The sequence below is a fragment of the Rhinoderma darwinii genome, chromosome 9 (genome assembly GCF_050947455.1).
Source record: "Rhinoderma darwinii isolate aRhiDar2 chromosome 9, aRhiDar2.hap1, whole genome shotgun sequence".
In the NCBI taxonomy this organism is placed as follows: Eukaryota; Metazoa; Chordata; class Amphibia; order Anura; family Rhinodermatidae; genus Rhinoderma; species Rhinoderma darwinii.
In genome coordinates this window covers 68,279,032-68,291,799 of record NC_134695.1, presented here as the reverse complement: position 1 = coordinate 68,291,799, position 12,768 = coordinate 68,279,032, and the positions used below count along the sequence as shown (strand labels likewise).

The 12,768-nt window shown below is 41.6% G+C and overlaps 1 protein-coding gene across 2 annotated transcripts in view; it reads left to right on the top strand.

Annotated features, from left to right (window-relative positions):
- The first annotated feature begins 8,144 nt into the window (after window positions 1-8,144).
- The window catches only part of PRDM11 (PR/SET domain 11), a 44,611-nt gene continuing 39,987 nt past the window's right edge, over window positions 8,145-12,768 (top strand). Inside the window, exon 1 of one of the 2 annotated variants that reach the window (XM_075838037.1) lies at window positions 8,145-8,430. The gene's annotated coding sequence lies outside the window, so the exon portion shown is untranslated. The remainder of the gene's footprint in view (window positions 8,431-12,768) is intronic. The other variant, XM_075838038.1, reaches the window with a different exon arrangement.

Here is a 12,768-nt window from a genome sequence, read left to right as displayed (position 1 = left end):
TTAGACGGTCCACTGCTGGGCTTCTGCTTCAGTGTCTGGGTTCCTGGCGACTCCATGATTGCCCAACTGTTCAGTCTGCCCTTGCACTAGGAACCATCTCATATCAATAAATCCTTCATTCTATGGTGTGTGTAGATCCTGTGGGCCTATAGAATATAGTCATTAGTGGTCAGTCTGGTGGGCCTAGGAATGACATTTGTACAAGACCTGGAGAACTTCAAGTCAGGGGGGACATGTGGAATCTGTGCCACTCACAGGAACCCTGCAGACAAGGGGGCTCATTTGTACCTTAAAAACATAGTAGTGCTCCTTACTAGTCTATTCCATCCCATATAAAGGGCTGCGCTCCTTCCTATCCAGATCTCAATTACTGGAGGATTGGAATAACAGGGATTTTCTAGAGAGCCATGAACGTGGTTGTCTATGGAGAGCACCCGGCTGTTATTAAACTAGCAGTTGGAAATCAGGGAGCCCATATACTGTTCTTGCAGGGGTTCTATGTTGTTGGCATCTGCCCGTGTTAGCTGCTGTGATATCACAAAAGTGTTTTCCGGTGCTTTGAACTTGTGATGTTAGACGGGTAAAACGGCCGTCAGCTTTTGGGACATCACAAGCGTTAGTGAGGTAAATGGCGGTCGTATAACAAGAGGTTTTTAGACCGGCAACGATTTCACAAATGTGTGTCAATCAAGTACGCTGCTGTGACATGACAATGGTTTGGAGTCAGGTAAGCGTCACCAGGTAATCTGCTATGACATCACAAGTGCGTTTCAGACAGGTTAGCTACTATGACATCACAACTGGTTTCAGTCATATAAGCTTCACCAGGTATTCTGCTATGACATCACAACTGGTTTGTCATATAAGCTTAGGGGCAGACCCCATATTTACCATCAAATTAGCAGGTGGAAATCAAGGGGCCCGCATGCTGTTCTTGCACAGGGGCCCTTGGTTGTTGGTGTCCGCTCCTGCTTTAAGCCACATCTCTGGTTCTGTGGATCTGTTGTTGACTTCTGTTTCCTTTTAGATCCTGGGAATCGGTTGCTATGATTGAGACTTTTTTACAATTCTACATCTTTAGTTGGTTTCTGGATTTCTGTACCTTTCGTTTCTGAAATGACGCCGGCTACTCCACATCTGGGCTGCTGTTTGCCCCGGTGGGTCTGGAATTGATCAAATCTCCATCTCTCTGAAATGATGGCTGTGCCTGTGATATTACTCTTGGAAGTCCATATTCTGTTATCTCTGGAATTCTGCTTTAGCAGCTTCCCGTCACAGCGCGGTCCGATCACGTCCTATGAGAAGTGCCGCTTTCTATAAGCACGTGAATCGGCATCCAATTGCCCCCACATGAAGCAGTTCTGGGGCTTCCTCTCTCACCCCACTGCAAATACGGACACAGCGGTAGGTAGTGAGCGGTGTGGCACTAATAAAGTTTTAGCTCTTGGAATGCAAGTTATTTAGTCCTGAAAGCGCATATTAGGCTGGGGCTTAAGGGGTAAGAGAGGTCTCCACTTTGAACTATCCCTTTTTGTTACAAGGGTCCTCTAATATTAGGATATTTGCACAGGGTCTCAGCCCTCCGGGATCAGATGTAATCTGCAGAGGAACCTGGCAGCAAGGGATCAATTTTCCTGCAGTGCCTCCACAGGAGAAATGCAGCATTACACAGTTCTCATTTAAATCAATAGGCTGTCCGTGCAATGCATGGATTTGCTGGGTCCTCAAGAGACTATTTGTAGCGGCTCTCTGCTTTGGCTAATAGATTAGTGTCGTGTATGGGGACCCCCCCCCCTCTATTAATTCAGAATTCCCTAAAGTGATATATGAATGTGGGTTTTCTTAACCCGATAACCACTTGAACTTTTGACTTAATCTCTCTGTCTTGATGTCCCAGTTTTTTTTTTCCTTTCATTTCTCACAGGTTTTCATGTTTTTAGTTCTATCAAAACCTGATCTGCCCGATTACAGAAATTCACCCGGTCCGGTCATTCTCTAGAATCCCGGGGGTCCTTGTACGGGCTCATGCACACGGCTGTGATTTTCGGCTCGGACGGCCGCAGAGCGTCATCCGCGGGCCGTGTACATTCATTTTAATGAGCATGGACCGCAAAATACGGCCATAATAAGACGTGTCCTATCTTTTTGCGGTCCAGACTCCCGGATTACGTACGAACCGTGGAAACCAGTCGTGTGCATGGGCCCATAGAAATGAATGGGACCACAATTCACCCGCAGATTTGCGGGTGAGTTGCAGCCAAAAGAACACATTTGTGTGCATGGGACCCAAGAATCCAGCGATTCCCTCTAGTCAGTATTATCCGTCTGGTCTGTCACTGATTCATTGTACATTGTAATAAAGGAAAGAAAAACTCGTGGAAGCCGCGTGACCAGTTCCTTTTAAGACTCTCATACAAATCCTGCTGTCTCAGAATTCTATTTCTGGTCCTAGGAATTTCCTAAATTTATTATAGGGTTCAATATTGTGCTGCCTCATCTCTATTCCCCCCACACTGAGAATAGCCCCAAAACCAAATTCATTTTATCCTGTAATGGACTGATGGACTAAAACAAAAAAAGAAACACCAATAATCCTGGATGAGGTCAGACTGTCGCCTTCAGATGTCTCACACCTGTCCTCACCTCCAGGCCCTTATCATTTCTCACCTTAACTACTGTAACACATTATTAATTAGTATTCTATTAACCAAAGCGCCCTGTCCCAGAACATCCTGAACGCAGCAGTCCGGCTGATCTGTCTGTTGGATGGTAGTATGGCCTTTGTCATTACACTGGTTTCAAAATTCTAAATTGCGTTATTCGCCTCTGAAGCCGTCCACCATGCTGTACCTGCCGACATCACTTCTCTTATTTCTGTATTAACCCACCCTCACCCAACACCAATCATCCCCCCTCTTTCCCGCAAGAATTTTGAGGCAGACTTTGAACTGCCAGCGTTGTTGTAACTCATTTTTTCCCCACGTTTTTGGACCATGGCCGTTGAATCTAATGCAAGGACCGCGGGCAAAGAGAAGCAGCAAAAACCGCTCAGACACGAGCACAACACGTTTTTTTCTGCCTCCCATTGATTTCAATGGGAGGTCAGAGGCAGAAGCCGCTCAAAGAGAAAGCAGGCGATTTTGGTCGTTTATCGGCGCGTGGTTTCCGCATCAAAAATTAGCGCCGAAAACTCTTAACGGAGACTAAAGATTCTGTTGACTTCACCCCCTTCTTATTTCTATCAGATCCAGTATTTTCCCTTATGTGGATCCAAAGCACCATCTACATCCTAACGAACATGTAGATTTGCAGTTATGTGGATATGGAAATATATGAATCCAGAACACATCCCCATGAATAAAACTGCACCTGACGAAAACCCAAAGGAAACAGGTCATCAGAATCTCGCAGTAGTGCAGCCTCAGGCTTTGGACGTCTAAGGCCGGGTACACACAGAGTTTTTTGCAGACGGAAAATCTAGATCAAAATTCCGTTTGGAATTTTGAGGCAGATTTTGCTCTGCCTGCACGCCGATTTTTGCGGCGTTTTTTGCCCGCGGCCACTGAGCGCCGCAGGCAAAAAATGCCGCGAAATACGCTTTCTCTGCCTCCCGTTGATGTCAATGGGAGGTCAGAGGCATAAACGCCCGAAGATAGGGCATGTCCCTTCTTCCCGCGAGACGGTTTTTCCACTCGCGGGAAAAAAAACATTTCCGCCTCCCATTGAAATCAATGGGAGGCATTTTCGGCCGTTTTCCAACGCGGTTTCCACGTCAAAAACCTCCATGTGAACTCCCCCTAATGCTAAATGATCAGATCTCAGGACCGAGAACAAAAAAAAAAAAAAAAAACACACACGGATTACAAAACAAATTTTACATTTTCACTAAAGGATCCGGTTTAATGTTCTTTTGGTTGGTCACCTTTATAATCAGTCAACTGATTTCAAGGTGACAATGGTCTGATCACTGGGGACCCCCACAGATCATGAGAACAGGAGTCCCAAACCCCAAGTCCTACTTACCGCTCGACCGCAGTGAAGAGGCTCGCGCGCTGCCGCCCCATTCAAAAGCCATAAGACTGACGGAAACAGCCGGGTACAGTGTTCAGCTGTTACCCTCAGTCCTATAGGCATTGAATGGAGCGGGAGTCAAATGCGCAACCAGCGCTCCATTCAAGCTCCCCCTCACAGGGGGGGATGCAGTGAAGAGGAACGCGAGGTTATGGACACACGTTTTTGTAATCGGTGAGGCCCCTAGCAATCAGACCAGTAACACCTATCCTGTGGATAGGTCATAATTGTTGGTTCTTATACAACCCCTTTAAAGGGGTTGTCTACTTTGGCAATACCTACTGGTTATAAAACAATAATGTTCTCAAAGTGTCCCAGTGGTGAGATCCCCAGCGATTTGCTGTAACCTGTGGGAAAACCTGCCATAAAGTGTTACATTTCCTTGCAGCGCCGCAACAGGAGAAATTAAGTATTACATAGTATCTATTCATATCAATCTGTCTGTGTAATGCAGGACAGCACGGGTCCTCCAGGGAAGATGCGTTCTATGTAACCGTTCTACACTCTGGTCAAGATATAAGGAACCTAAGCAGGAGACAGCCCTCTATTAACTCAAAATTCCCTAAAAGGATGCATTAAAAAGTTTTCTAAAATGGACAAACCCTTTAAAAAAAAAAAAAAAAAAAATTTTTATATGGGAAGCAGCCACTTCTAGTGGACCCTTCACGGTCCAGAGTCCAACCAAACCTGTCACCTGAAACAACCCATGTTAATGACTTACTTCAAAGTCCAAGGGTCGCTGCTCCGCACACATTCTGCTTCATCTAACCCTGGGGACTCACAGCTGCTCCAGACTTTTTGTTGTCAGCTAAGCAATAACTATCTTCTCACATCTCCTGGACAGGACCTTGGCATGTAACCGGCGCATATTTTTAGCTAGATCCTATAACTAGAAGAGCTCAAGTCTCTGTCAATGAATATGCATGGACGGCCTAATACCTGGACGAAGGTCATCAGCTTGGACTATTGTCTCCCCTGCCTTTCCCCGCCATTGATCGCCCATAAAAAGAGCACAAAAAGTTCTTGCACCTTGTATTTACATCATATCCCTGAGCAAAGATATCGGGGAGCATAGCTAGTAAAAGAGCTTTTAATACTAAGACATGTGATGCAATACAACTCTGGGCAAGACTATAAATCCTCTGTGGAGGGACAAGCAATTGAACCCCCTATTAACCACAGTGATATGTGATCAATGCTTACAGTGGAAAAAAACCAACTTTTAGAACTAAAATACAGCCAAGCTTACCAAGAACTGACGGCAGCAATATATATATATATATCAACTGCCAAGGTGCCAGAGCAAACTTTTCATTTGCCCCTTCTGTACAAGAATATTACTATAATACTGCCCCCTATATACAAGAATATAACTACAATAATACTGCCCCCTATATACAAGAATATAACTACTATAATACTGCTCCTATATACAAGAATATAACTACTATAATACTGCTCCTATATACAAGAATATAACTACTATAAGGGCATGACCACACGTGGCGGATTTCCTCCGCAACTGTCCGCATCAATGCCGCACAGAATCTGCGTTGCAGATTCTGCTGCGGATCTGCACAAAATGTGCAGTAAATTGATGCGGACTAGCTGCTGCGGACTGCGGGAAAAGTGCTTCCCTTCTCCCTATCAGTGCAGGATAGAGAGAAGGGACAGCACTTTCCCTAGGGAAAGTAAAAGAATTTCATACTTACCGGCCGTTGTCTTGGTGACGCGTCCCTCTTTCGGCATCCAGCCCGACCTCCCTGGATGACGCACCAGTCCATGTGACCGCTGCAGCCTGTGCTTGGCCTGTGATTGGCTGCAGCCGTCACTTAGACTGAAACGTCATCCTGGGAGGCCGGACTGGAGACAGACGCAGGGAGTTCTCGGTAAGTATGAACTTATATGTTTTTTACAGATACATGTATATTGAGATCGGTAGTCACTATCCAGGGGGCAGAAACAGTTACTGCCGATCGCTTAACTCTTTCAGCACCCTGGACAGTGACTATTTACAGACGTCTCCTAGCAACGCTCCCGTCATTACGGGAGCCCCATTGACTTCCTCAGTCTGGCTGTAGACCTAGAAATACATAGGTCCAGCCAGAATGAAGAAATGTCATGGTAGTAAAAACAATACGCTCCGCAGCACACATAAGATCTGCGGACTTCATTGCGGAATTTTGACTCTCCATTGAAGTCAATGGAGAAATTCCGCCATGAGTCCGCCACTGCTCCGCAACAGACAGAGCATGCTGCGGACACCAAATTCCGCTCCGCAGCCTATGCTCCGCAGCGGAATTTTACGCCTCGTCTAAACGAACACTGCTAAATTAAAGTGTAAGTCAATGGACAAACGGCACCGCTGCGGATTAACGCTGCGGAGTGTCCGCAGCGGAATTTAAGTGAAATTCCGCCACGTGTGAACCCGCCCTAATACTGCTCCTATATACAAGAATATAACTACTATAATACTGCTCATAATTATATACAAGAATATAACTACTATAATACTGCCCCCTATATACAAGAATATAACTACTATAATACTGCCCCCTATATACAAGAATATAACTACTATAATACTGCCCCTATATACAAGAATATAACTACTATAATACTGCTCCTATATACAAGAATATAACTACTGCTCCTATATACAAGAATATAACTACTATAATACTGCCCCCTATATACAAGAATATAACTACTATAATACTGCCCCCTATATACAAGAATATAACTACTATAATACTGCCCCTATATACAAGAATATAACTACTATAATACTGCTCCTATATACAAGAATATAACTACTGCTCCTATATACAAGAATATAACTACTATAATACTGCCCCCTATATACAAGAATATAACTACTATAATACTGCCCCTATATACAAGAATATAACTACTATAATACTGCTCCTATATACAAGAATATAACTACTATAATACTGCTCCTATATACAAGAATATAACTACTATAATACTGCTCCTATATACAAGAATATAACTACTATAATACTGCCCCCTATATACAAGAATATAACTACTATAATACTGCCCCTATATACAAGAATATAACTACTATAATACTGCCCCCTATATACAAGAATATAACTACTATAATACTGCCCCCTATATACAAGAATATAACTAGTATAATACTGCCCTTATATACAAGAATATAACTACTATAATACTGCCCCTATATACAAGAATATAACTACTATAATACTGCCCCTATATACAAGAATATAACTACTATAATACTACCCCCGTGTATAAGAATATAACTACTATAATACTGCTCCCCTATATACAAGAATATAACTACTATAATACTGCCCCCTATATACAAGAATATAACTACTATAATACTGCTCCTATATACAAGAATATAACTACTATAATACTGCCCCTATATACAAGAATATAACTACTATAATACTGCCCCCTATATACAAGAATATAACTACTATAATACTGCTCCTATATACAAGAATATAACTACTATAATACTGTCCCTATATACAAGAATATAACTACTATAATACTGCTCCCTATATACAAGAATATATCTACTATAATACTGCTCCTATATACAAGAATATAACTACTATAATACTGCCCTTATATACAAGAATATAACTACTATAATACTGCCCCTATATACAAGAATATAACTACTATAATACAAGAATATAACTACTATATCACTGCTCCTATATACAAGAATATAACTACTATAATACTGCTCCTATATACAAGAATATAACTACTATAATACTGCCCCCTATATACAAGAATATAACTACTATAATACTGCCCCCTATGTACAAGACTATAACTACTATAATACTGCCCCCTGTGGACAATCTTAAGGCTATGAACGTGTAGACGCATTTCCAACATCTGGAATTCCACTTTATTAAACAACATTCTCCCACAGGTGTGCAGGGGTTAAATCTAGCTGGCACTCCAGCACCCCACCAGGCAGCGCTACAGGGGTTAACGGTAGTTTCCTAGACATGTCACTGCCGGGGATAATTGCTGTATTACAATTCCCAGTGAGCGGACGGAGGTACGGGGACGTGACCGGCTCAGTTGCAGCACGGCGGGGGTTAATAAGCACCCGGTGCTCGGGGGTCCGGCTCTGCCCCGCACACGCCGGTTCTTCCTCCGTCCCCCGTCATTTCCTGTGGAAGAAGATGGTGGTCACAGCTGGCAGCAGCAGCGGCGGAGGGGAGAGGAGGAGCCGGCACCGCTGAGAGCAGAGTCCCGCTCATTTCACCTGGAGGGAAAACACCCCCACCCCGGGGCCAAGGACCCCTTTGTCCGGAGGCGCCCGGAGAGGTGAGTTTCCCGTACTAGCCAATGTGGCGAGTGGCCCGACGGGCGACTGCGTGGCTGGCAGCGGGACTCAAAGGCGCCCACACCCATAGAGTGAAGGTTGAACACTGACATTAAGTATTGGGGGGCTCCCGGGTGCCGGGGGTCCCTGGGTGCAGGTATCAGCGGGAGCGCGCATTGCCTCTCACCAGTGCGCGCGCCCGTCACTCTTGTTACACTCGATACATTGTAGCGCTCGGCCTCTTTCTTGTGAGTGACAGGCGTGGAGACCAATGGCACAAAAGGAGGCAGCTCGAATACGGAGTTATGTGACATAATGGGAGGGGCTGTAGTAGGAAGGGGCGGGGTCACAGACCAGGTGGGCTCTGGGTGCAGCTTGAGAGAAGAGGCCCTGTGAGGTCAGGGTGTCATATTCCTGCTGTGTGTGCAACATCCGGCCCGGGCAACTTACACACCCTGTATACTACTACTGTATATATCACACACCCTGTATACTACTACATATATAACACACCCTGTATACTACTACTGTATATATCACACACCCTGTATACTACTACTACTGTATATATCACACACCCTGTATACTACTACTACTGTATATATCACACACCCTGTATACTACTACTACTGTATATATCACACACACCCTGTATACTACTACTACTGTATATATCACACACCCTGTATACTACTACTACTGTATATATCACACACCCTGTATACTACTACTACTACTGTATATATCACACACACCCTGTATACTACTACTGTATATATCACACACCCTGTATACTACTACTACTGTATATATCACACACCCTGTATACTACTACTACTGTATATATCACACACCCTGTATACTACTACTACTGTATATATCACACACCCTGTATACTACTACTACTGTATATATCACACACCCTGTATACTACTACTACTGTATATATCACACACCCTGTATACTACTACTACTGTATATATCACACACCCTGTATACTACTACTACTACTACTACTGTATATATCACACACCCTGTATACTACTACTACTGTATATATCACACACCCTGTATACTACTACTACTGTATATATCACACACCCTGTATACTACTACTACTGTATATATCACACACACCCTGTATACTACTACTACTGTATATATCACACACCCTGTATACTACTACTACTGTATATATCACACACCCTGTATACTACTACTACTACTGTATATATCACACACCCTGTATACTACTACTACTGTATATATCACACACCCTGTATACTACTACTACTGTATATATCACACACCCTGTATACTACTACTACTGTATATATCACACACCCTGTATACTACTACTACTGTATATATCACACACCCTGTATACTACTACTACTGTATATATCACACACCCTGTATACTACTACTACTGTATATATCACACACCCTGTATACTACTACTACTGTATATATCACACACCCTGTATACTACTACTACTACTACTACTGTATATATCACACACCCTGTATACTACTACTACTGTATATATCACACACCCTGTATACTACTACTACTGTATATATCACACACCCTGTATACTACTACTACTGTATATATCACACACACCCTGTATACTACTACTACTGTATATATCACACACCCTGTATACTACTACTACTGTATATATCACACACCCTGTATACTACTACTACTACTGTATATATCACACACCCTGTATACTACTACTGTATATATCACACACCCTGTATACTACTACTACTGTATATATCACACACCCTGTATACTACTACTACTGTATATATCACACACCCTGTATACTACTACTACTGTATATATCACACACCCTGTATACTACTACTACTGTATATACAACACACCCTGTATACTACTACTACTACTGTATATATCACACACACCCTGTATACTACTACTACTACTACTGTATATATCACACACACCCTGTATACTACTACTACTGTATATATCACACACACCCTGTATACTACTACTACTGTATATATCACACACCCTGTATACTACTACTACTACTACTGTATATATCACACACCCTGTATACTACTACTACTACTACTGTATATATCACACACACCCTGTATACTACTACTACTGTATATATCACACACACCCTGTATACTACTACTACTGTATATATCACACACCCTGTATACTACTACTACTGTATATATCACACACCCTGTATACTACTACTGTATATATCACACACCCTGTATACTACTACTACTGTATATATCACACACCCTGTATACTACTATATATATCACACACCCTGTATACTACTACTACTGTATATATCACACACCCTGTATACTACTACTACTACTACTACTGTATATATCACACACCCTGTATACTACTACTACTACTACTGTATATATCACACACCCTGTATACTACTACTACTACTGTATATATCACACCCTGTATACTACTACTACTACTGTATATATCACACACCCTGTATACTACTACTACTACTGTATATATCACACACCCTGTATACTACTACTGTATATATCACACACCCTGTATACTACTACTACTGTATATATCACACACCCTGTATACTACTACTACTACTACAGTATATATCACACACCCTGTATACTACTACTACTACTACTGTATATATCACACACCCTGTATACTACTACTACTACTACTGTATATATCACACACCCTGTATACTACTACTACTACTGTATATATCACACACCCTGTATACTACTACTACTACTACTACTGTATATATCACACACCCTGTATACTACTACTACTATATATATCACACACCCTGTATACTACTACTACTACTACTACTACTACTGTATATATCACACACCCTGTATACTACTACTACTGTATATATCACACACCCTGTATACTACTACTACTGTATATATCACACACCCTGTATACTACTACTACTACTGTATATATCACACACCCTGTATACTACTACTACTACTACTACTACTGTATATATCACACACCCTGTATACTACTACTACTACTGTATATATCACACACCCTGTATACTACTACTACTGTATATATCACACACCCTGTATACTACTACTACTGTATATATCACACACCCTGTATACTACTACTACTACTACTGTATATATCACACACCCTGTATACTACTACTACTACTACTGTATATATCACACACCCTGTATACTACTACTACTACTACTGTATATATCACACACCCTGTATACTACTACTACAGTATATATCACACACCCTGTATACTACTACTACTACTACTGTATATATCACACACCCTGTATACTACTACTACTACTGTATATATCACACACCCTGTATACTACTACTACTGTATATATCACACACCCTGTATACTACTACTGTATATATCACACACCCTGTATACTACTACTACTACTACTGTATATATCACACACCCTGTATACTACTACTGTATATATCACACACCTTGTATACTACTTCTACTACTACTACTGTATATATCACACACCCTGTATACTACTACTACTACTACTACTGTATATATCACACACCCTGTATAATACTACTACTACTACTACTACTGTATATATCACACACCCTGTATACTACTACTACTACTACTACTGTATATATCACACACCCTGTATACTACTACTACTACTGTATATATCACACACCCTGTATACTACTACTACTACTGTATATATCACACACCCTGTATACTACTACTACTACTGTATATATCACACACCCTGTATACTACTACTACTACTGTATATATCACACACCCTGTATACTACTACTACTACTGTATATATCACACACCCTGTATACTACTACTACTACTACTGTATATATCACACACCCTGTATAATACTACTACTACTACTGTATATATCACACACCCTGTATACTACTACTACTACTACTGTATATATCACACACCCTGTATACTACTACTACTGTATATATCACACACCCTGTATACTACTACTACTGTATATATCACACACCCTGTATACTACTACTACTACTGTATATATCACACACCCTGTATAATACTACTACTACTACTGTATATATCACACACCCTGTATACTACTACTACTACTACTGTATATATCACACACCCTGTATACTACTACTACTACTACTGTATATATCACACACCCTGTATACTACTACTACTACTACTGTATATATCACACACCCTGTATACTACTACTACTACTACTGTATATATCACACACCCTGTATACTACTACTACTACTACTGTAT